The sequence below is a fragment of the Schistocerca americana genome, chromosome 7 (genome assembly GCF_021461395.2).
Source record: "Schistocerca americana isolate TAMUIC-IGC-003095 chromosome 7, iqSchAmer2.1, whole genome shotgun sequence".
Taxonomy (NCBI): domain Eukaryota; kingdom Metazoa; phylum Arthropoda; class Insecta; order Orthoptera; family Acrididae; genus Schistocerca; species Schistocerca americana.
In genome coordinates, this window is record NC_060125.1 from 241,966,262 (window position 1) to 241,993,420 (window position 27,159).

Consider the following 27,159-nt stretch of genomic DNA (forward strand, 5'->3'; position numbering starts at 1 on the left):
TACGAAAAATTTTTATACTATCAGTAACCGCATTTTGACTTCAAAATTTTGCTTGTCTTTGCGTGTTCCATATAAATAATGTAGGAAACTCTGCAATTAAAGAACCAGTTTACAAAAGACAGTGAAAAATAATAAAAGGCAACTACTTTGGGAACTATGGGGAAAGGAATTTTAACACATAAAGAAAGAATTCTCGGGCTTTATTGATCTTTTTATTGAAACAGAAACAACATTTGCATGGAATAAAAACGACTAGAATTTAATAAGTTGTTGCTAGTTAATATTTCTTATTTCTGTAAAAAGCATGACTAGTTTGCTGAGCCTGACTAGAGAGACAGTACGCATTCATCTAATAGCTTGACACAGAGTGTTCCACAAAGAGAGAAAGAATAAATCAAATTTGAGAATGAGTAGTTTCATGAGGAAGATGTATGAAAATCTTTCGCAGTAAATAGCTTTGTGATGAATTCACCTGTTACGAATAAAGGGTTCCTAAAAGATCATTAATTTTAGAATAAGTACAGATTACGAGAAAGAGTGGTGGAAGTGATAAGGAACGTATTGGGAGCTTCTGATAAGGGAACGCTACTACAGTGTACCCTGTTAGGAAGGTCGATGATAACAGAAGATAGGTGTGGAGGCGGATCCCACAGGGAAAAGGGAAACGAAATTGACGGCCTAGGAGGTGGATGACAGGTGTCGAGGAAGCTATGGACTCCATAAACCACCGGGAAGAAAATTCGGAAGATATAAACTACGGAGGTTGTGAAGCGCTAAACGGCAGCAGCGATTAACAACTCGCAGTGTATTCGAACTTACTGGAAAATATACGTGTAACCCAATTATTTGTTTACTTTAGCACATTTTTCGTCGCCGTCTATTATATTCCTGTTTTATTTCTTAAATATAGCTGTTAATTATGGGTAATGCTTAGGGGACGCCCATTAATTAGGTAAACTCAAAATGGGCGGGGGGCGGGGGGGGGGGGGGGTCCGTAAAAATCTCATTTAAGGACACCAGGGAGGGGGCAATAGCTAAAATATGAATTCAACTTTTTAATTCAGAGAATGTGCGTTATTATAAAGGCTAATATTTTGTTTTAGGAAAGTAATTCCGAGCATAGACAATCTTTATGGCCTCTCTGAGCTGCGTGCTTCACATGAGTGCATGCCCGGCATTCCATGATTTGAAACAAGAGCCGAACAAAAGTGAGATTTCATTCGGAGAGTTCCCTGCCGTGCCAGTCGAAATCACTGCGTCCCAGTCATGGAGTCACTGGTGGTATCCTGCAACGCATATAATCTTTATGTTACTGTGTTCAAAATGAATCTCTACCAAAACTTTTACAGTGCGTATGGAAAGCAGCATGCGGACAAGGCGAAACAAACGCGCCACCGTGGGGTTAGCCGTTTGTGGAAGACAGGTAAGCTGAAGTTCACCGACGAGAATTATTTTATTGATCACATAACTTAAGAGATTGAAAAGTTACGTAATCACACGGTTCAAAGGAACGTATAATCAGTCACATGTAATGTATATAATACATCAACAAAAGGTCAGTTTTTTAGGGACCCTTCAAAAAGGTTAATACTATTTTTACGGAACTTTTTTGTCTGACTGTCTGTCTCTCCCTGTCGTCCGTCCAAATCTACTCACGACTGGCACGTTTAAAATACAATATATTTAATCACGAGCTAAAAGCTCTAAATTTAGCTACTAAATTTTTTCTCTGAAATTAGGGGTGAAATTATAACTACGTTTAAGATGCATTATAATGAGTTTAATCAAATTAACTATCCTGAAATCTGCCAAATGTCAGAATATTCCGAGGATATCCGTTTTTATAACGGATAACGTTTTATTTGTAAAATTAATTCTGAGCAATGTAATAGGTATTTTAGTAGTATGAAGCAAAAACATGAACATTTCAATTAAGTAGAATTGTTAAAAAATTGGAGGGCAAAAGTAACGTGAGAGACAGGAGGGCTGTCGCACCACATCTGACCAAACCTTACCAAGGGGGCAGGAGGTCCATTAAAAAAAGAAAAAGGAAAAAGAAAAAAAAGTGCCTCACTTAATATATGGACGTCCCCTTAGTATGCAGAGAAAACCTGAGATGTAATATGATTAATTAACAAGAAAAAAACTGTTGGAATGCTGCTAAAGGAAATGCTCTTACTCTCTGTGTTTGTGACAAACACAAATCGAGGTTCATGTGCACATCTGGGAAGGAACCTAGTGTAGAGTGTGCGGTAAACACTCAAATAGGATGCAGAAGTTGACGTACCGGGATTAGTTTGTAGAAACAGATTTTTAAAAACTCTTAAAACAACTGTTCTGTGTGACATTCCAATAAAACGTCTATAAAGAGTGAAGAAGGCTGGTGGGAAGTTGGTGTAATTGAATATTCTGTGTTACATCCCTAAAGCTATCGCATAAGCCTGTCAATGAAGCAAGAGATCGGTAAGGATTGTGGAGTTACAGTCCATTTACCAACAAATACGAATAAGCTATTTTGTCTTCAAAAGTCAGTTTAGTGGAAGGAGGTATAAAGTCCTCATCGCCACCGAGGCCACTGAGACGGAACTGCATGTTTAGCTAGGAAGAAGGGTAGAGGGAATGGGTCCTCGTCTTGTTGCAGTAACCGCGTAGGTATTTGTCTCGAGTGTTTAGTGAAACAACACGTGTGTTAGATCAGTCACACGTGGACTCAAACCCTGCTCTTCCACAATACAAATCCAGCAACTTAATCAGTACAGCTTCTTCGCTCGTCGGAGTGGGTTAACAATAAGAAAGCCAAAATGAAAGTGGTGAAGAGTTGTTGAAGACACAGTAAGGGTTTTCCAGCCATCTGTATTTGGGGCAATACGATGAGTACAAATAAAGAAATGTGACTGAGAGCGTAGTGTTTGATTCGGCAACGCTGGTTATGCCTGACTAGGAGGGGAGGCAGGTGAACATGTGACATGCCATCAGTGCACGTCATATCGCACCAGTGTCTCGTTGCTTGTCTCTAGCGATCCTCTTCTAGTGAAGAAAGTTTTTCTTGCCCGTTCTGACAACGAGTGACAAAAATTTCGAGTAGCGGTGTGCCATTAGGTTTTGCTTCAGATTTGGACATACTGTAAAGGAAACTGTTGCAAAACTTAGGCAGGCCGTCAGAGCCAGTGTTCTGTCAAGGGCCGATGTACTTCTGAGGTTTAAGGTATTTGCAGAAGAAAGACGATCAACTGAAGATTTACCTCGCAGTTGAGTCCGGCATCTTGTATGTGCAGATCATCGATTGACAGCCAGATTGATTGAAGCATAGGAATTGGGGATGAGAAAAATCTGCTCAAATCTGGTTCCGAGAAACCTCGCACAGGACCAAAAAGACATCAGGAGAGAAAGGCGCGTTGGCTTTTTACAATCGATTGAATATAATCCATATTTTCTGGGACATGTCATCACCGGTGAGGAGATTGAAGACACACCACAAGGGACGTAGCTTTGGGGTCTTGGACAACGTTAATATGACTGTAATCGACCAGCTGAAGGTTATTCCAGTATCCGACTTCCAGCACTGTAATGACCAATGGAAGAATCGTCTCCAGCATTGTATGGCTTCCAAAGGCAAGTACCCTGAAAGGGATTATATTCAGTTGTAAAATTATTGGAACAAAACAGTTGAAAAGAGTGTCATTTCTTTAGTTACACATCTAATACGCTACAAAACCCGAAATAATTACGATATCTTCGAATCACTATTCCAGTAAATCGTCAAAGCAAGGAAAGCAGCAGAAGCAGATTAATTTAATCCAAGAAAATTTGTTGAGCAAATGTTGGTATCTGTCATCAGGTGGTATGGAACTGATGAACAGGAAACGGGCAGCTTCTGATTGCGTTTTTATAGAAATATAAATGAATGGCCAAATGAGTTATTAGATATGGAGGTATTAGTAAGTGTGACTGTGAAAATAACCTTATACGAAAAAGTTTATCAGATACTCAGATGTGTCATAAGGCATATGATAAGGCATCAAGTAAGTAAAATTAGTTACGAATTCTCCGCAAAATTAAGCATCTCTCGGAGTTTTATTTCAATTATTCGAGCATGAAACCTGAATTTTTCTCAGTTTGTATTTTTGGTGGAGAAGGGTAGTGTCGTAGATTACTGAGGACGTTGGATGTACTACATGTGCAGAGATGAAAAGATTAGTGCAGCAACAGCTGGAGAACTAACTAGCAGAAGTCTAAAACCTGAGATATCTAGCAATACTTTTAAAAACAGATTTGTGACTCTTTGGTTGACGATGCAGGCGTTCAAATGAGAAACGTTGAATGATCTTTCTTTCATCGACAGTAATTCGTGACAGTGGTAGGCATTTATTTTGTTCAGAGAGATATGAGAGCACGGTGGTTATGGAGAGAAATTTCCGACAAAATGTATGTATTCTCTGAACTACGAATAGAATCATAGCCCCAACAGCGACGTATTTACACTGCACATGACGAGCGTCATAGACTTTGCTGTGTGTACAAGTAAACAAATACTCCTACACATACACTAGGCTTTCATATTGACCCAGAATTATGTTAAAAATGATTTACATCCTCTGTTTCCCTTCAATGTTTTCGCGGGATCTCCCTTTGTTACAAAGGAAATGCTGAAGCTGATAGTGGCCTCTTAAATATTCGCAATTGCGACTCACTCTGCTGCACTGCCAGCTGGCGTTATAGGTATTGGGATGAAAAATCCGACTCCAACAGTCCGCTCTACCTTTAGACGTAGTGATTAAAAGTATTAGAAAATATAAAAAATAAATAAGAAACAAAATCATGGAGGTATGTGTAATGACAGGCCGTCACCTACATAGAATGGCTGACATATGCAGCAGTTATTATCTTTAATAAGCACAGGTTTCCTATCACTACGCCACACGTTTACTTCCTTTTACAAACATTATTGCTAATACCAATTACACTTTCTGCAATTCCAAAATGCATTTTGCACTGTAATTAACTAAACTGTTAAAGTAATTGCGCTTTTCATTAATCAAGGGACGAGCTCTGCATTCTACACTAGGAAGTTCTGAGACACTCGCTCTAGAAATCAGAAGACAAAAATTCTGTGTATTCTTAAAGTTCGCATCAAGTACTGTTCTGACTGTCTCTTAACCACCCGGCATTGCGAAAGTGAGACATCTGTGAAACGCTTTTTCAGTAGAAAACATACCGTGGCTTGTGACAAGCTCTTGATGACTAGATCTTCAACGCTCCTAGAAGTGTTTATATACCGACGAACTAAGACAAAATATGGTGATGTGCGCGGCACGGTGACTAGCGAAGCGAAAATGTCGTGTCCCTAAAAGATACACTAAGAGCCTAATCGCAAGCTGCAGTTTGCAAAAAGAGTGTGCGATCATCTTCTCCGTTATTTCTGACGTTCTAAGTTTTGTCTTCTACCGCATACGCTAAGCACGCTTGGCTTTATGACGAAACGTCCTCTTTCTTCACGCATTCCCACGCACGGTCCTCTTCACATGACCTGCTGCCTCTACCGTCACTGATGCTAAAGCTAAATGTCCACTTAGGTGACTTCGGGTACGCTTTTCAGCGTGCAGCCCTGGCGAGTGGCAGAGATGTGTCTTCAGGAACAGTCAGAGGAGTTGGTGGTGGTAGCAGCCACGCAGCAGTCCATCCAAATCGCAGTCGAGACCTTGCAGGTAGTTCCCTGTCGCGCACACCTGCCAACACAACAAAATCACATTTTTATCTTCAAATGAAAAAAATAGTCATTGACGGAAAAGAAATCGCAACCGCAAAAGGAGTCGTGACGCGCAAACGAAAGTTCGTAGGCGTGTTACTACACCTGAAATTTCGCCAGTAGCGCCCCTATGAGGTTGAATGTCAGGTTTGCTTTAAACACACGCTCTAACGGTCGTGAGTGTTTGTTACCTTTGAGATTGGACGTCGTGAACTAATGTTCGTCAAGAATGCCTTTAAGTGACAAAGACGCCATTATCAAGACCTCACTGAGTTTGAACGAGGTCGTAAAATAGGGCTACGAGGAGCTGGATGTTCGTTCTGCGATATTGTACAAAACTTGGCTGGAATGTAGCCACTATACATGATTGCTGGCGGTGGTGGTCACGGAAAGGTAGGTTGTAAGAAGAGCGGGCTCCAAACGAACACGTAGCACTACCGAGAAGGAAGACCGTAGCATTCGGCATATGGCTCTGGCGCATCATACTGCAGCAATCTGAGTAGCAGTTGGCACCACAGTGACACAACGAAGTGTTACAAATCCGTTACTTCAAAGACAGCTCCGAGCCAGACGCCCTGTAGCGTACATTCCACTGGGCTCAAAACAGCACAATTTGTAGCGTCAGTGGTGTAAGGCGAGAGCCCATTTCAGGGCAGCTTGGGGGGCTGCTGGTTCTGCCTCGGTGCCAGTGATGGCTGTGTCTTTGATAGAAGAGCAGCTCTGGGCCTCCTACCAACCTGTCTGGGTTCTAGACACACATTATACCTGGAGCTATGGTCTAGGGTGCGATTTCGTATGGTAACAGGTGCTCTCTCGTGGTTATCTCACACAACATGACTGCAAATTTTACGTCTGAGCCGTGGTCGGTGTAATATCTCTTTATATTCTACTAATTATCCCTACACAATTCTGTGAGTGAATTAAGTTTCCTACTTGACCATCTGTATAATCGCAGAATCGACGCGCAAAGTAGTACAGTACTATTACTATTCCATGAGCGCATAAGTACTCTTTGTAATATTCTCTCTGGTGTGTTGAGGGGATTTCTAGGATCTTCTCCGTGCCGAATAGCTGCATTGAATAATTGTAATTTTGCTATCGAGATTACTGGAAGAAAGAAATTGAAAATATATTGTATACTACTCAAGAAAATATATACTGAGCATTTACATCAAAGGTGTGCAAGGAATTTCATTATATATGTATTCTCTAATTGGAAATTTGCACGGAGGTGTCGTTTCGTTGGTAATCAGAAGAGAACTTCCGATGAATTGGAAACGAATCTGTAATCATTAGATCCAAGAGCTCCATTATTTCATCGGGTAATTAAACTGTATCAAAGCAAACTTTCCGCTTGATCTGAGGTTTCCCGACTGACTACGCAACACAAGAAAACCAAGACATTTTATTTACACAGGGTTGCAGATCGCTTCGAATCATCGAGACTGCGGACAAGGAGAGTCATCGTCCGATTCTGATTAAGCAAGTAAAGCTTAATTATAACTTTCTTGAGCGACTGTGATGAGTGTGATATGGCTGCTTATGAATGAGATCATTAATAAAATACTAATAACTAACTTTCCTCCTCACCAGAAGCCAGTATAAACACACTATTAACTAAAATTATATCGGCTCGCGCTAGTGCCATTTTTCCTTTTGGGCATTTTGTCACCATCGAGTGGCGTCTTATTCCTCCCTCAGTTACTACCAGAACGAGCTGCTCACTTGCCTCCGTCAATGGCAACAGCTGCGTTTATCGATACTAGTACTGCCGTAACTTCTTTGGTGTGGCAGTTATACTTCCGTATCATGGTGTGTGTGGGGCAGTTTGTCCGTCGCGGCGGAGCGGCGAGGAAGTCTCTGCGGCGTGTGATCAGGCAGGAGCCGTTGGCGACGTGCACGCGCGGTCGGAGTTGTGTGGCTCTAGCTGCGATTTCTGCTCTGCTGAGATCGTCGCCCACCGCACCTGCATACTGGAGTTGAGTAATCAGTGATCCTGTCATGAAAGCTCAACCGTTGTGACATCTCTTCAGATTGCCGGTTGTTGCATCCTGGGGTGTCCCCAAAAGGAGCAACGTGATGGTGTGTTGGAGTCGGCAAAATTTTGCAGCGTAGTTCTGTGGCAGTGTGTTTCCCTCGCTGGGTTGATGCTGTCTGGTATGGCATGTAGTTTGACAGCTTGGTGTTGTTCTTTTTTCTCTTTGAGTGTTTATTGTAGCTTGACTGTGTTTATACACCATTTATTAAGACACAATCCTGCTGCGATCCTTGTCTTCGCTGATATCTTTGGTTGTCGTGCTGTTGGTCGGGCGGAAGAGAATTAATTAAGCAGTTGGTTGGTTAGTCAGCCGTCAGTAGGTCGTGCTGCAACCCGATTGTTTAGTGTTACACTTGGCTGTCTGTCTCACCTAAACTGTGGTTAGAGTTTCCTCCCCAGGCCGGCCGGCCGCGGTGGTCTCGCGGTTCTAGGCGCGCAGTCCGGAACCGTGCGACTGCTACGGTCGCAGGTTCGAATCCTGCCTCGGGGATGGATGTGTGTGACGTCCTTAGGTTAGTTAGGTTTAAGTAGTTCTAAGTTCTAGGGGACTGATAACCACAGCAGTTGAGTCCCATAGTGCTCAGAGCCATTTGAACCATTTTTTCCTCCCCAGGCCGACCCTTGGAACGCTTCTGTGCACCACTGTTTGTTGTTTGTGATTGTTATTTTATCTGGTCGCAGGTACTGTGCCAGGCCTTCAGCACTGTATTGATATTGTCTGTTTTATGTTTAGGATATGACCTTCAGCTGAACTTCATCACAACCTTAAGATTAGGTCTTCAGCTGTGTTTCATTGAAAATTCTTTTTGCTCTGTATTTAGGCCTTCAGCCGCGTTTACTTCAGAATCTGTGGCTTTAATATGTAAATCCTTGTCTGTAAGGTTTCTTTTTAATTATCTTGAATTCTTGAAATCGCCTTCTGCCGTGTTCTGTAAATGTTTATCTTAAGGTTGTCTTTAATTATCCTTGAGTAATTGTTTGGGCCTTCAGCCGACAAGATACTTCAAGTTTTCTTAAGCTGTTTTTCTGTTGTACTGTGTAACAGCTTATCTTTAAAGTCTCTCTTTTATTATGTAAAGAAAACTGTTTCAATTGGCTTTCAGTCGAAGAATTAACTTGAGTTTTCCTTAATATGGCCTTTAGGCGCAATTTGTAAATGTTTGGCTTTTAAACAATTTCCTTAGCTGATCTGAAATATTATTTCGGCCTTTAGCCGGGAAGATATTGCAATTTTACTTAAGGCCTTCAGCCGTTTCTCTAAATCCTGGTGTTTTAAAAGCAATCATTTAAACTTATTCTGGAGAAGTTACTTGGGCCCTCAGCCGTGAATTGATCTTTGTTGTTTTAAAGAGAAAACTGTGCTTTGGTTTGAGGAATAAAGTTGTATGTGTTCTTGTATAACTAACAGTAATTGAGCTTGGCCCCTTTCCACAACCTGGTCCTCTCTGTCCTGCGAAACCAGATTTAAACGTCAGTCTGGCGATTCGACCCGTTGTGCTGCTATTCATGAACAGCATTCCAGGGTGTGTTTTCCAACAAGATAACGCTCACCCAAATACCTCTGTTGTAATCCAACATGTTCTACAGAGTGTCGACACATTGCCTTGGCCTGGTCGATCACCAGATCTGTCTCCAATCGACCACTTATTGGACAGCATCGGACGACAACTCCAGCGTCATCCACAAACAGCATTAACTGTCCCTGTTTTGACCGACCAAGTGCAACAGGCATGGAACTCAATTCCACAGACTGACATCTGGCAGCTGCACAGCACAATGCAAGCATGTTAGCATGCTTACATTCAACATTCTGGCGGTTACACAGGTTATTAATGTACCAGCATTTCAGGGTTATTAACGCACCAGCATTTTACATTTGCAAAGGCTTATCTTGTGCTTACATCAAACTGTGATTCTGCAATCTTAAGTACCTCCGGCCAGACGACTTCGTTGGCGTGGTGAACTATGTTTGGAGAGCCGCAAGTAAAATTCACAGAACAACGTTTAATGAATATCATCGCTTTCTTATAAGTTATCAAATGCAAGCAATGCACACCAGGAAACTTGTCTACAGGTGTGAGTGCTATGTGTTCCATATTGAATTGACGTCTGGAGTGGCACTCATGGCAATGGTGGGAGCACATCGTGATCTAAGTAATATGTTTATAACCAATGTAAGTAATGTTTGCGAATCATGGGTATATGTCTAGATGAGTCAGTCAATATGTATCGAAGGCTGGCTGACGTGGCACAAACAAAAGAAAAAATAAGGAAAAACACGCTTAACTACATGTTTAGTTCGTCTTACAGCATTACTCTTGTGAAACTTAGTATGCACTGAGTCTCACATCACATCCGTCTGTTGAGGTGGTTTCACTGGTCATATTTATTACGGCGCTTCAAAGTTGAGTAACTCCCTTCCCGTTGTCCGAAGAATCTGAAGTGAATTAGGCCTATGAGTGTGAAATGCGACTGGTGATCTGAGGGAAACACAAACTGGCGGTCTGAAATTGTCATATTTCGAAATGAGTCCATGAACCATCTGTGGAAGTATTTCGAAATTATACTAATTCATACAAAAGAACTTACTGAATTCCATTCAAGAAGATTATGTCCATGTCTTTATGATCTTTAATAGGCCTAAATGTCTTTCACACCACTGGAAATTCGGTTGCCAGTCTTCTGCATAATTTGAAACTGTCCAAACAACAATATCTTTCGTACTGCCACGCAGTGTATCGTCTGCGAATCTATGTTCGACTCAAGAGCAGCAGGAAGCTTGAAGAAGAGTCATTCGTTGCGCTGTTGCAAAACTTTTTTATACAAACAAAGTAAAGCTGCATGCCACGCTGCGTTTTACTCTATGCATAAATAATTGAAAAGCGCAGGTTTTGGACTCACATGATTTTTCTCAAACGATTGCATTCAATTGGATATCACTTAAGCGACTTGTATGTCCATAACGAGTTACCGAACTGGGAAAAACGAGCTACAGTGTAAGGCGATATTCGATGCACGTTTTATTTTTGTTGAATCCTCCACGTCATTGAGAGGTGAATGCTAGGGTTAAGGGCAGAGTGAAAAAATTGGCCCAGCCAGGATTTGATCCTACAGCCATATGGTTTATAGCCAAACTGTCTACCATTAGACCATAACTCTAGATACAATTTAGTTCACGCTTTCTGAAAACTCGAAGTGCTGCTGCCCTATCGAATTTGTTCGCTAAGTGGCAACGGCATCTTTCTCATAACGTACCTGTAATTGATCGTAGTTCAGACAATTTCTACGAAATATTTATAAATTATGCACAAAAACCTACCTCATGAATCCTTCTATCTATTAATGAAAAGCGGATTAAAATCCCTACAGCAGTTCCTGAGATTAGCCTGCACATACAGACGAACGCGAGGAAGTGTCTTCAATTTATATATGCAGGATGGAGAAAAAATGTCGCACTTGGCTGTAGGCATGCGATCCCTCATCTCAGTTGAAGAAGAAAGTGTATCTAGCACAACCTAGTCCCACCATTAGGTTCACCAGAAATGAGATTTAAAACACGAGGCTCTGGCAACGCTCTGACTGCCTTCAATGTTGCCGAGAACAGGCAGCAAGAACTCTGTGCTGTGCCGGGCCTGTTTCATTAGCTCACTGAGACGAGGCAATACAGTGGGGAACAATATGCAGACCCACCGATGTTCGAGTCGCGTTCGCTAAAACTTGTTGTTTTTCAATTAAAGCATCTAATTGTATCCAATTTATATCTCCACAATGCGGTACTTTGTGTATTTCTTTCTGCTACTGTTATTTTTATTTTAACATTAAGACATAACGTAAACTTCTTATAGACGTAAACGAGCACTTTGTTTCGTTCATGACACAAATAAAGCCAACAGAAAATAATAGTGGATACAGTAATATCGTCTTATCCAACGAAGTACAAAAAATACAGTACGTAGGCTACACCAGATTGCACATTATGCTACGCACAATAATTCCATTTGGCACGTTTGACGTCCAGACTTATTTTCATACAGCTATAGTTCAATTCTTTTTTCTTGGCGGCTCGCGCATGCCCGCCCAGACGCGGGAGATTGCTGCGTTGCCAGTTGCACACGACGCACGCGCCAATAGAAGCAGCGCCATAGTATAGCATAGTTCGCAAGCTTACGTGTAGCGGGGAGCGAGCAGTTCATGAAGTAAAGCCACCACGGCCGCATTAACCCTTTCGCTGCTACAAAGACGTGCTCCCTGCATTCCGCGCTGTGCGCGATTTTGTCACTGCACTGCTCGCCTGTGCAGACACATCGTGTTCCGACTGCTTTGACACTCTTATCAGTCGATAAGTGTGTCGAATGATAAGTGTGTCAAAGCAGTGGGAACACCATGTGTTTGCACAGGCGACCAGTGCAGTGATGACAAAGTCGCGCACAGCGCGGAATGCGTCGAGCACGTGTCTGCGGCAGCGAAAGGGTTGATGAAGAGACAAAGCACTAGAAATTTCAAAAAATTGCATTCAAACGAATATAATTCGTGAAGTAAGGCACTTCGATATTGTTTTTAAATAATGAAAATATTAAGCACCGCATGAGGTTTAAACTCATAACCTTTCACATAGAAGCCCAACACCTTAACCGTTACGCTGACGCACCTCATCTGACTACATAACGCCATGAGGAGTATAACACGTCACGCAAAATACTGACACACACTGTTGGTATGACTATGAATTACTCACGCTTCGTCGAAGTACAATAGGAAATAAACAATTACCGCTGTTCTTTATTGCGAAAAAGCGGTTTGTGAGAGTGATACAAACACCTTTCCTTGCTATCGCCTGAATTAGGAGTCTTATTGCTTGTTTGGGTTAATTCAAAAATGGTTCAAATGGCTCTGAGCACTATGGGACTTAACATCTGTGGTCATCAGTCCCCTAGAACTTAGAACTACTTAAACCTAAGTAACCTAAGGACATCACACACATCCATGACCGAGGCAGGATTCGAACCTGCGACCGCAGCAGTCGCGCGGTTCCGGACTGAGCGCCTAGAACTGCGAGACCACCGCGGCCGGCTGGGTTAATTAATTAATAGAATATGAAGCAATTGGTATAAAGAATGCTTTTTCCAAACTTTCTATAAAAGAATGTCTGCTATCAAGACATTGTTTTTGTTCTATTATTTTATTTATGACTGAACGTTTCTAAAACTGAAGACACTCGTCCATGCTCTGCACTGCAGTCGAGATGTGGCAACGTCGTTCTCTGTTCATTGGCTGACTGTGTTTTGTGACGTCAGATGCGCAGAACGAACCTAAACTCGGCCGCCAACATAAATGACGCGCACTTTAGTAAGTACACGTACGAGCAATGTACGCTTTAGAGAAAACGTTCAAAGCGACCACCTTGCATTTGCCAAAACTTCGGCATTTGCTGGATTGTTCGTCGCGGGACTCTACGCAACTCGCCTGCACCCACCAAAGCCGAAGATTTGTGTCCCCACACAAAAAAATCTAGTGAACTAAGGTCCAGAAAACGTGGCTGCAAGAACGTGGCACCACTGCGACCAATCTATTCCCATGAAACATTTCATTTAAATAGTTAGTCACGTTCATTCCAAAGTTGGCGGTGTACCCTCTAGCTGAAACCATAGCTGTTGTCGAACACCAAGTGGAAAGTTTTCTAACGCGCCCGACAAAGTATTGTGGAGAAGCTTACGATACGTGGGCCCAAAAGCACTGCTCCCACAATTCCGCCCCACAGGTTTATGAAATTCAATGAAATGAATATCTCTAGCTGCATATAGGCGTTGATATAACTCAACTGGGACAGTTGAAAATGTGTGCCCCGACCGGGACTCGAACCCGGGATCTCCTGCTTACACGGCAGACACACTATCCATCTGAGCCACCGAGGAGAGAGACGATAGCGCGAATGTAGGGATTTATCTCTGGCACGCCTCCCGTGAGATCCACATTCGCAACTTTTTGTCCCGCACTGTATTCATAGTGATCCTGCCCATTACACTCATTACTCGCGGCTTTACTGCCGATTCCCGTAAGAGTACTCCGGGCACTGCTTGTGCATCCGCACAGAAGAAGATGGTCAAATGGCCGGTGAGCCTTATATATATATATATATATATATATATATATATATATATATATATATATATGGTATCTGTTCTTAAGCACATGTCAGAAAGAACAGATACCATCTTCATATATATAACCACAGGTTTATGCCAAGGCGCGTGCCTTACAGCCGAGTTCACTGGTGCCCTGTGGATAGTGTTCCGACCAAGAAGGGCTGCCGTGCAAGTTGAAAATATCTTCACGAGTTAAACTGAATTCTGCAATCCATATCAGGTAATTTGTAAAATGTTCGTTATCTTCCACTTGGTGCAAAAGCTATTCGCAAAACTATTTTCGTCGAATACGGTCTTTTGCCCGCTGGCGTTGAGTTAATGTGTAATGCTACGGATGCAGTTCTTCATTGTGTAACACTTCGACAGTCAGCCTTTGAGACATCTGGCACTGTCTTACAATATCACTGGTACTTCGCCGAGGTAATGGAAATGAGCGTTTGGCGTCATTGGCCGGGAGGCCCCTTGCGGGGCAGGTCCGGCTGCCTTGGTGCAGGTCTTATTACATTGGACGTCACGTTGGGCGACCTGCGCCGTATGGCGTTGAAATGATGAAGACAACGCAACACCCAGTCCCTCAGCGGAGAAAACCTCCGACCCAGCCCGGAATCCAACCCGGGCCCGTAAGACCGCAATCCGTCACGCTAACCACTCAGCTATCGGGGCGGACTTCGCCGAGGTGATTGATGAGCTTTCAAGAATCGCGTCCTGTGCTTGTGGAGTACGTCCTTGTACGACTACTGTCCATTTCTTGTGGACGAAAATAACCGGTTTGACGAAGGCGTTGTTCCAGCCGACAAACACATTCTTATCCGGATGGCGCCTTTGCGGGTACCGTGCGGCATACGCACGAGCAGCGGCAGCAGCTTCGTTATTGGATGCATCCAGCACCAAAAGCATACCGAGGTATCCATCGTTTGTACATCCATCGGGAAGCCACTAAAATGAACGTGACAGGACAATATGATTGTGCAAGGCGCAGTTAGTAGATACATGCATGCAGTATAACGGATCCCACTGTAAAGTGATAGGCCATTGTTACGTGACAAAATGATGTCCGGCTTATAAACGACGAGAACTAGAGAATGTACGTCTGCAAAATTGTAAACGAACATGATGACGAAGAGCTCCCTGGTGTATGTGAGTCTGATGTCCCAGCAGTCGTCTCAGTAAGCTACGACGGCTGGTACGGTAGTGTGGAGTGACACACATTCCTCTGCGCATTCCTAAGCGCTGCATGATGTGACAGTGTTGCCGCTCCTCGTTTTCAGACATGTGTTTTCAGAATGCACCCGGTATGATTATGCTAAATAAACTTTTGTCTTGAATGAATGGATGAGGAATCGCATGCCGACCTCAAAGTGGCATTTTTTTCTTGACCCTATATACATTTAACAACGGTAGGAACTGATCAAACGATTTCTGAATGTCGCACAGTTCCACTGTTAGAAATTTCTGGATGATGGCGTAATGAAAAATGAAATATAGCTACGCAAGTAGTGAAGCTCTTTACCGATGCCGGCCGCGGTGGTCGAGCGGCTCTAGGCGCTTCAGTCCGGAACCGCGCGACTGCTACGGTCGCAGGTTCTAATCCTGCCTCGGGCATGGATGTGTGTGATGTCTTTAGGTTAGTTAGATTGAAGTAGTTCTAAGTTCTAGGGGGCTGATGACCTCAGATGTTAAGTCCCATAGTGCTCAGAGCCATTTGAACCATTTTCTTTACCGATACAAGGGAAAAGGCTTTTCAGAAGTGGTCTACTTTATAATGTTTATGACTAAGATGATGGAACATAAGATACACACGACAATACAATCCTTTATAAGTACAGAGTGATATATGATAATGGTTATGGCTATATTGAGAGCTAAGACGTGTGTGACGAAACAATTACATTCGTGATGATTACATACGAATGTGTTACCTGAAAACAGAGAAATATTGCTTCGAAACTTTTAAAGAAATTGCTTGACTTGCTTTCAGAATGCTCGTTTAGTACATCTTCGCCAATGTCCCCGTAGTAATAGAGAGCTGAAAATGCCACTTACCTTTCGGCGTGACGAGGCCACCTTCTCCAAGACATTGTCTTATTATTATTATTTTATTAGTATTGTTATTACCATTCCAATTCCTTTGCTCATGTGTTTCGCAGGTGGCGTCGTTGCAACGCAAAGTATGCTGTCTTTACCGAAGTCTCTATGTTTAAAACAAAGCATTGCTAATAAGATGAAGCGTATGCAATAAATTTTTAAGCTGGAGATAGTTACAAGAATGACCTGTCCGTACAGCTTAGCGCGCAGCGCGCTAGCTTCCAACACAGGGCGGTGAACCAGATGGGCATCGAACCCATACTATGGACTGATTTTTATCGGCCTGGTATATCGGTCAGCCTGAATGTGGTTTTCAGGGAGTTTGCCACACTTGTTTAGGCTAACGCTGGGCTGGTCACCAATCTCCAAATCAGGAAATAAGATACACAAATCGATAAATTACGATAGAATGCGGAACAGAGTTTATCCGAGTCACAGATTGTTGCCACGTATCATTTCGTTCTCTCAGGGTAACTGCCGACTGTGGCTACAGCAAGAGCATCCGGCCACAAAGTTAAAATAATTCACTGTATTACAAAAGCAGCAGACCCTGTACGCTGGATAACGCTTGTAAAGACAGAGATAATTACGAGATTGTGAGAAAGCTTATTAATAGCTTACACGATGGTCTTATTTTCACTATTATTTCTGTTATTTCACCACTCTTGCGAACGCTTTCCGTAAATATTGTGGTGGTGACACAAAATGTACGGTATTTGACAAGGCATTATTTTTAAAAGGAACAATCAGTCACAATTTTAACTAGAAGACGACTGTGAGTTTTCGATTCCTTGTTAATGATGTAACTTACGAACAGCTCTTTCGCACGTGATGTAGGGTAAGTTATGAACATTTAGACGCAGGTACGAAATGATATTTTTAGGGGAAAAACACAGGTAACGTAAATAATAGTAAACAATTAGTACGAAAAATATGGTCTGCATAACTTTTACGATGTTGTAATGATCGCGGTAGACAAATTTCTATTTATTTGCACATGCAAGGAAAAACTGTTGCCTGAGCACTGAAAAGCAGACGTGTATGGCTTTATCCTGCGACAAGTGACTACTCGATAACTAACGATTCCGCACTAAACAGTACCATAAAACTACCGATGTCCTTTGTACGTGGGTAGTAAAGTACTAATCACTAACCTTGTCAGTGTCGCTGTTCTCCTGCCGAGGAACTGTATACTGGCATTGCTGCGGAGGCGGCAACTGGTGGCCCGACGTCGAATTCTCTTTGTCGCTCGTCTGCAACTAAGCACAGAGATGCACGCTAAGTAATACGTTAACGAACATATATTATTTTTCCTCATAAAATATTGTTAATTAGTCTTTGGAAATTGAGGAACTTCTAAAGCTTCTTAAATAACAAATCTTACTATAGGAGATTGGTTCGTCAAGTGGTTCATATAAGATTCAATTCATTTTCCTCTTCTACCGCCTCTGATCTGGAAGATCTTAAGGATAATACCAAATTCCATGGAGAAAATATGGCGCTCAGTACCAATTATTGAATGATTTAATTAAATAGAAGATGAGAACAATGATCTCTGACGGGAGCACTTTTTCGTATCAGACACATTTCATACAAATATCTCCACAGTTATAAAATGAGTATGTTACACTATAGAAGTAAATAAATTATTTCAAAAATACATTTTGTAGTAATACATAACTTTTTTGCAATTGTAGTTATATTCAACCTTCCTTCGTTTAATTCCAAATAAATAACCTCTGGTAGCACTAACCGGATGAACAGCCAGTACACTTCCATATCTCATATTGACATTTGACATTAAACGACCATATAAGACAATGAATATTCCACTCTTCGCTGTTCTCCTCCACCGCGCGGTGTGCGGTCATTTACTCTAGACTTCACTACCATAATGTGGTCATGGTGACGTCATACTTACATTTATGCGTCATAATATAAGATTGGGATATTGTTATCTAGCAGTATGCGTACGAAAGAAAGTGGCAAAAACAGATGAGAGTTTTGCCGACCTCGAGGTCAGTAGCGTAGGTGCTCAAACTCGAACTTGACAAGAATGGGTTAGGAAACCAGATTCAGCGTTTCTCAAGAAATCGTGCAGTAATTCGCCCCACGTTGACTCAGAAATACACGGAAAACGCGAGGTAGAGAAATCAAACGGGGATTTGTACCACGTCTCTTACGAATACGAGTCCATTGTCTTAATCAAGGCACGCCTATCTCGGTGCCTACGTTCGACTCCGGCTTCAAAAACGCGGTGATTTCTGTATGTACAAGAACGTCATAAATCAGTGTCAAATATGTAAGTTCAATAATAGCATTTCCCGAGGTATCCTCCTAATTACCTAGGACGGAGACTGCTTTTTTTATCAAAGTGTCTATAAATTGCATCAGGAATACTATAGCGCACATATAACCTAGTTAGGAAATGGTTGCTCGGTGATGAGACTATCATCTGTTTCATTTTCTCTCGGCTCACATAATTATCTCATACAGCTTAAATTCTTCTTAATCCATGTGGTTTCCAGTAACTCAGATGAAAACAACGATAACTAACAAGATTCATAATCACGGCTTCAAAATAGAACAACAGCTTACGATGTGTTAACCATAAAGTCTGGCGTATGATGTCCAGTGCACCTTAACCAGTGGACATAACTGTGTAGAAAGGATACGTACCTTAACAGCAGCTGATCATTAGTGTGTGACCTATCCTCTCCCCAAAGTTTGTTGATGAGGTGCTAAAACAACGTGTGTTCATTTAATACAGCAGGCTTGATCGGTGACGTCGAATCTAAATATCTTGGTTTGCTCTGGCAGTCGGATCTCTTTGAGTGGGTAGCGCCTACCAAGAAGATATTCTGCTCTCCCGCAGTGTTAGCCGGGTTGCCTAGATCGCGGCACTCCAGCAAGTTTGATGAAACATCTGCCTTGACGATTGTAATACTACATGAACGTAAAATATTGATTGATGCTAAAGGTGATTTTGCGTGATTGGGATACCGATTCTGGATTGTACGTGCTTCGAACTAAAACTTTTTGACTGCCCCTTACAGCAATTTTGGTGTAATTCGTCTTCATAGATGTAACCTTACGGGCTTTCGGCTGTATTACATTAATATACTGTTACTGGACAGCCCAGTCACCTATTTTTATTGATGACATTTAATTCACACGATCGAGTTGGAAATTATACAATTTCAGCTTCAGACGTGTTTGCGTCAGTCCACTTCAGCTGAACTATTGAAGTAAATCAAGTGATATAGAACACAACGATGCCGAAAAGCGGTTGTTCTAATGTAGGGATAAAGTATTACAGTACCCACACAAGAACTGGTATATTTTATAATTACAGTAGTACTGGTTTTTGATGATATTACGTTTTGGATCACTTTATGTACTTCAGATTTCAGCTGATTTGGAGTGCCACAAGCACATCCGAAGATGAAACTGTACAGTTTCGGTGTCAGTCATGTGAACTGATGCTGTAATAATACCTGATGAGTTGATGGAAGTATACAGTAACGATGCATTTACAATGGTTAGTTTGCGCAGTATCTTCCAATATGGCCAAACAACTCTGAATGTTGAAGAAAAAAGTGACAGACCATCCCTCTGTGACGACACGAGGGTCGCATGAGGAGTGCAGGCCACGGTGATCGAAGATCGGCGCATCAGAATAAAGTCGATAGGGAAAGAAGTTGAAAACAGGTCAGGGATCATTTTTCAACACCTTGAATTACATTTTTAACGTTGACAATTGTCGACACCCATTGGTTCCGCAGCTGCTTACACACATTCAAACAGCCAACCGACCAGAGGCTACAGTAGAAATGTTGCGGCTGTGTAGGGCCAATCGAGATAACTGCTTCAGCTGCCTAACAGCCATGCACGAGTGCTGAACATAGGCGGAAACGCGCAAATTAACATTGAAAACATGAGGATTCACCAATGTCGAAAAGGTGCCGACCCAACCGTCATCGGAAGAGGTTATGGTAAGTCTCTTCGGATTACCATGGCGTGGTAACAAATTCCATCCGCAGGTCATGACGGTCCCATTGGTAACGACCGACCGCCGTGTCATCCTCTGATAATGGCGTCATTGCATACAGTATGGAGGGTTACGGGGTCATCACACCGCTCTTCCGGTCGTTGTCAGTTTTTGTGACATGGAGTCGTTACATCTGAATACACTAGCTTCTCAGTTGGTCTCACGACGGTGAGTGTAAGCCGTTCATTCTCCTGACGTATTATGCAATGATATCTTTGTCATTATGAGGAAGCCATTGCGTGGCAAACATTTTCATAAAGACGACGTGATTTTCGAGATGGAGTGATTCCTGAACAACCAGGGTCTCCGCCAAGTCATTCATCATTGGGCAAAATGTGACGCAGAAAAGGATGAATATGTAGAGAAGGAGTAACACCATACATCGCCACAATATTCTAACAATAGAAAAAGGTCCATTTCAATATTAACGAAATACAATAATCGAGTTCACTGTAAAAATCAGTTTAAAGAATTGGTGATTGTACATTTGCGGGGTGTTCAAAAAGTCTCTCCGCAGTGCCATATGATTGTTAGCCGCGGGTGCCGTATGCCGCAGTGAATACACCGAAATGAAACTCAGTGAAATACAAGTTATTAATTTATTGAATATTCATTTTTGGATACAAATTTTCACAATAAATGTTGAAAGTATCTCCCCCCCTCCCCCCCCCCCCCCCCCCCCCCCGTTGTTGAATACACAATTCAATTCGTCTAATCATGTTTCAAAAGACAAGCTGTAACATTTCTTCTGTAACAGAAGCAGTGAAAGTTGATATTGCAGTTTTCAATTCATCGATGGCCGCTATGGTCGCAGGTTCGAATCCTGCCTCGGGCATGGATGTGTGTGATGTCCTTAGGTTAGTTAGGTTTAAGTAGTTCTAAGTTCTAGCGGACTGATGACCTTAGAAGTTAAGTCCCATAGTGCTCAGAGCCATTTGATCCATTGAACAAGTTCTCCTATGAATGGGTACAGAATATCACTGCAGCATCGTTGGGCGTTTACTGTTTCGTTGAAAAATATGGGACCCACAATCCGACGTCTAGAAATTGCAATCCAAACTCCTATTTTCACAGAATGAAGTAGTTCCTTATGAATACACAATGGATTTGCAGTACTCCACATACGAGAATTTTGCGAGTTCTTGTACCCGGATAAATGAAACCACGCCTCATTAGTGAAAAACGTTCATTAAGAATATCCCTTCCATTTTGTTGAACGAAATTTTTGAACCATTGAAATAATGCAGTCTCTTGCCATGATCAGTATTTTTGAATTCTTGCACGACTGCCACGTTGTATGGGAAAAGTTCTAATTTTTTCCTTACAGCCGTGTGGACCGTTCCGACACTAACATCGATTTCCTGGGCGAGTTTTCTTACTGACTTGTTCAGACTCATGCACATTTTATCAGAAATATCTGACAAAACGCTAGGACGGCCACTTCTCGGTGCATCTGTCACTGAACCCGTACTTCGAAATTTGTTAATCAGATCTTGCACAGTATTGCGATGTGGGAGAGTTGTTTTCAGGAAAACTGAATTAAATGTTTGACGAACTGAAACTGTGTATTTCCCGCCAGCTTTGAACACTTCTTCGACTAAAAACACACGTTCTTCAATAGTTAGCATTTTAACAGTGATAGAAACGAAACAAACGAACAATGGGACTAAAGTTAAACGTTCACGTCAACACGTAACGACACACACCAATGATACTACTGACGCTGGCTGAGATAAACGAAACAGTGGAATGTTGGGAGAGTCCACTTGGAGGGAAGTAACGCGGGCAGGCGAACAATCATACGGCACGCGCGGCTAAGAATCGTACGGCACTGCGGAGAGACTTTTTGAACACCCCGTCCATATGAGTTCGTTTACCAATCCATTTCGCACACTAAAAATACATTAGCACTTATACCACTAACAGATCTTTTCATTGGCAACCCACCCAGCCGGCACAATAGCTCAGTGTGTTCGATCAGAGGACTGGCTGCCCTCTGCAATAATTAAAAAAAGAAAAGAAAAACTGATTGAAATAATCAACGACGAACTTAAAGGGGCGTCATGTGGTGTTCGGTCAGACCAAAAGAGGAGAACGAAGACGAACAGAATGGAAAGAAAGGGTAGCTTTGCGAGTTAATATGCCGCTTCCGGGACGAGGAAGCGCGACGGCCCCGGATCGAATCCCCCCGGTGGGTTAACGATGAGGGTCAGTGAACTGGTCAACCTCGATGTGGTTTTTAGGCGTTTTTTTCTTTTATCTTTTTGTAGTTCTTTCTTCTTCAAACTACATGATACATATTAACCCACCACCTAATACATTAGTGGGTCCTAATACATATACTTATTTACAATACTGCCGCTCATCTTAATTAGTTTTAGGCAATTTCCCACATCCCACTAGGTGAATATCGCCTCATTTACACGATTCGGACACAGTTGACGTACACAACGGCGTGGCGACAAGAAGGGCACCCGGCCACCCCTTAAATTAATCCGTTACTAAACATGACGACCCTGCGGCGATGCGGGGCAAAGGTACGGGAAAAAGAAGATATTTTCATGGTCATAGAACAGCGTCATGCTTAACTTACAAGCGCTCTAAAAAAATGAAGAAATAAAACCCTCAAATAATATTTCCTAGCGGAGCTTTAATCTGTACAATAAATTAGTCAAGGTCAGCGGTTTATATACCAAGAGGAACACAGTCTGTTTGAAATCTTTGTCACTATGAGCATCTTTGGATGTCTATTCACAGTAAACGACAGAGTGAGTCGGTTGCGCAGAGAGAGAGAAAGTGTTGGGTCAATGATGAGTTGATGAGCTTTGATGGCGGATGGGCTAAACAGAGAATGAATTTCATTTGAGATAGTCCCTGCTATGACTGATGATAAATAATGATTTTATGGTGATTAAATAGAAAGGTAACACGAATACAGTTCTTATTTGCTGCAAGTGCTAGCCTAGTAATTATTGTAATGTAAAGATTCCACTTTGGCCAGAACATTTACATTTTAGTATCTAGGGCGAATTAACAGTCATGTGTTCAGAATGTTAATTACATGTCAACCGACACTAAGTTAAAAGTACGTTATAGGAAAAGCCAAGAGAAATGTTGTAAATTAAATACTGTCTGTCTGAATCAGTTTTCATTGTATATGACAATGCCAGCGAAAGACTACAGTTCCATGTCGATCTGATTCATTTCTCTGTAGTTAAAGAATTCCGAATACCACTTCAATCTAATATGTACTGTTTACTCTTTCACAAAACATTTCATTAATATAATCATCACAGTTTCATTGCAAATCGCAGCATCACTTCACTGCTATGTCTTGCAATACTGCGTGGACAGCTAGCTGCATTTTTGGAAAAGAAACAAAATTCCTGTTTGGCAAAGCAGTCTAAAGTAAATGAGAAGGCAATTAGCCTCGCAGCGATTTATTTTAGAATCATGGAGTCAACATTTCACGTTAAACAGTTAAGCATACAGAGCAGAGCTGAGTTACCCGTCGACGGTAAATATCAATCGTAGGAGCTAACCGAACTTTGTGATGTAAAGTGTATTCATTTGTAAAATTTTCACCTGATTCAATACGTTCGTTTCTCTAACAGGGTCTCAGTTTTCAATATGCGACAGGTAGCCAGTGTGTCGTGATTGTTTGATGTGAAAGCCACTCTGTGTGCTGTCGATAGCCATTCTTTTCACTCAGTTTCATTCACAGATAGTCACATTAACTTTAAGAATACCACATACATCGCGAGTCCTGTTCAAAAGTAGAGTAGCAGAGGTTATTCTAGATCAAAATACATGGGCGACTCTGTAATCGGAATTGAGTACACTTGATTTCATACTGCTAGTAAGACATCGTGATACTCTGTTCTTGTAGAAACGTTAAAGTAAGAGTTCCTACCACTGCTGAAGTGTACAGACAACACAGTGATAATACAAGAAGCATTCGTAAGTAAGTGGTTTCGTCACACATAATTTACAGCTCATAATTTTCAAGGAAATAAAATAACTCAGTAATACTATTTCTCGTGAATAAAACAGTTTTGGTTGGGAAAATATTACTTAAATGACGCGTTTCGCCGTTGTAGAGCATCGTCACATTATTATGGACTGAAAGACGTTCGTAGAACTGCTTTTATGTGGAATAAGAATATGCCAATATCGAACTGACTGTGCCTCCGATACAGTCATGACGGCAGGTGCAGTGGTTAAGCGATAGGTCCGCACTTACAGAATTGCACATATCATGTTTCACTAAACCTAGTACAATGAAAACTACCTATTGCAGTAGATGTCGAGCGTATGTACACCTGAGCTAGATAGTTGAGGACCTGCAATCACCCTGTCTACGTGCTAGACACTGAATCTGCACCTGGAGTTATGGTTTGGGGTGCAGGAACACTATCGCGGTTATCACCTGTTGCAGTCGTTGTTGTTTTATACTTTCCATACGTGACTCAGTTCCTTCCGCAGGTTTTTAGCGTCTATGGATATGTGGATATTGTTCATGTTGTCCAAGAATACTGCTCGTTAGTCTGGGATCCGTACCAGGATCGATATAGGAAACAAAGGCGATCGAAGTAACAGCAGCACAGTGGCCGAGCGGTTAAAGGCGCTACAGTCTGGAACCGCACGACCGCTACGGTCGCAGGTTCGAATCCTGCCTCGGGCATGGGTGTGTGTGATGTCCTTAGGTTAGTTAGGTTTAAGTAGTTCTAAGTTCTAGGGGACTTATGACCACAGCAGTTGAGTCCCATAGTGCTCAGAGCCATTTGAACCATTTTGAACAGCAGCACGTTTCATTACAGGTTCATCTGGTAAGCGCAAAAGCATCTCTGAGATGCTCAGCGGAATCCAGTAGCAGACGCTGAGGGAAGCATTCTGCATGGCCGGTTTCTTCCACTGTTAAAACACTGAGCACGTATGTTCATAGAAGGCTCAACCAATGTATCGCTTCAGCCTACGTATATCTCTCGAAGAGACCATGAAGATCAAATTAGACAGATTCGAACCCGCGCGGAGGCTTACCAGCAGTCGTTTTTCACGTGAGCCATACGCCACCGGCACAGGAAATTTGGGAAAGTGAGAGTGTTACACAAAGTACCCACCGCCGATCATCGTCAGGTGGCTTGTGGATATACTCCAGAAAGGAGAGCGACTGCACTACGAGAGGATCGTGGGAGTATTCGACTGGATCTTCGACCGGATCTGATGAACAGACGGATGACAACAGTTGAAATTCGGGCAGAGGTTGCGGGCGGAGTATCGCCACGAACAGCCTGGAACAAACTACGGGAAGCTGGGTTGAGATTGGAAGCAGCCACGCGTCGAATATCCCAGAAATGAACTGAGGAATGTGTCAATTAGGGTCTAAAAATACAACCGGTTGAGAAGTTGTGTGCTGACGAATAGATAACATAAAATCACACCATAAGGAACCAGTAAAAACTTCACCTTCCTAAGTATAAGTGTAGAGCACGAGGTAACAACCAACAAAAAAAGAAAAGAAACATAGTCAATAACAAAAAATATGTTGCATACCTAAAAATTAGTGTGTTCCAAAGTGAGATTCGAAGAGTTGCGGTGACACCCAAGGTCTACGAGCTAATCCAATACTCACAGTAAGGGGATTTACAAAGCCAAAGAAATCAATGCGTTACAGTAAAAGTAAAAAAATACATGCATACTAAGAATCGCAGGCACAAAATTACAAGTGAAGAAAAGTGTAGATTGTCGGAAATATAATTGTCAAACAAATAAGTCTGAATTAATACAGAGGCATACAAATGTAGGTGAACAATAATAACAAATACAAGCCAAAGAGCCGGCCAGGGTAGCCGAGCGGTTCTAGGCGCTACAGTCTGGAACCGCGAGACCGCTACGGTCGCAGGTTCGAATCCTGCCTCGGGCATGGATGTGTGTGATGTCCTTAGGTTAGTTAGGTTTAAGTAGTTCTAAGTTCTAGGGGACTGATGACCTCAGAAGTTAAGTCCCATAGTGCTCAGAGCCATTTGCACCATTTGAACCATACAAGCCAAAGAAAACAGCAAAGTCCACAACTGATCAACAGAGTGATATACTGTCGTTGACTCTTTGTATGCTCCATCCGCGAGAGGAAAGAAAGTGAAACTTAATACATGGCCCAGTTAAATATATATGCTATGCCAGTAATGCGCGGCAAACAGATGTAGGAGTAGACGCAGCGAAAAGGGCCGAGCAGCAAGAGACCTACTTCACAGCAGTCGGGGATGCGTGTCCACGGCGACGTAGAGACGCCGTCGTCAACGTCAGGACGCTGAGGGTGCAGGCACTCGCCGGCGGCGTGGAGCTGCAGCTGCAGCTGCAACTGCCGGATGTAGTCGATGGCGCGTCGCAGCGTCTTCACCTTGCTGACGCGGCGCCCGCTGTAAAACCAGGCACCACTGAGTATGGCCCACAGTGCGTATAGTATTATTATTTATTTATTTGCTGAACTATCTTTATCACTCGCTGTATAGATATGACGCATCATAAATTATACAATTAACAATTATAATCACAACACAAAATGATATACGACGGTCGTAGTCAATCCAATTAGTGTAAACAATGTTGTATAATAATACAATAAGAATCGAAGTTGTGTCAGTCTTTTCTGATGCCTATTACTACTTAATCTAAAAGATACAGTGGTCAAAATAAATGTCGCATATGCGGAATCCTTAATACTGAACGTTTTGATCCATAAATACGTTTGTTTGTAGTATTATTCTAGTGTAAACAGTTCTTACTTGTACCGTGAGGGGACGGCAGGCTCAGTCTGCGGCAACCGCGACACCTGTAAACATCGCAGTACTTGTTCTGTGTCCTTACGAGAGAAGTGTTGCTTCAGGAGGGTTAAAGCAACAGTAGCGTATGATAAGAGGCTCTGTATACGAGGTGTGGCTAGAAAAAAACCGGACTAGTACTGGTGAAACAATAAAACGAATGCAATAAGGCTGAAAGTCGCGTGGCCTGTCACGTGACTCTCGCTCCGCCTACTGCTCGAGTTTCATCTGCCTCCTGCACTCAGTCTGCCCGTGGCGTCTGTTTTAAGTAGTTGACG

General features: G+C 42.3%; 1 long non-coding RNA gene across 1 annotated transcript; it reads right to left on the minus strand.

Moving 5' to 3' along the window:
* Positions 1-987: 987 nt before the first annotated feature.
* LOC124622059 lies at positions 988-26,466 on the minus strand. The gene is made up of 3 exons (XR_006980595.1): positions 26,308-26,466; positions 17,167-17,271; positions 988-5,726 (listed from the first exon to the last, which is right to left on the minus strand). It is a non-coding gene; the product is annotated as an uncharacterized LOC124622059 (long non-coding RNA).
* Between the last annotated feature and the right edge of the window lie 693 nt (positions 26,467-27,159).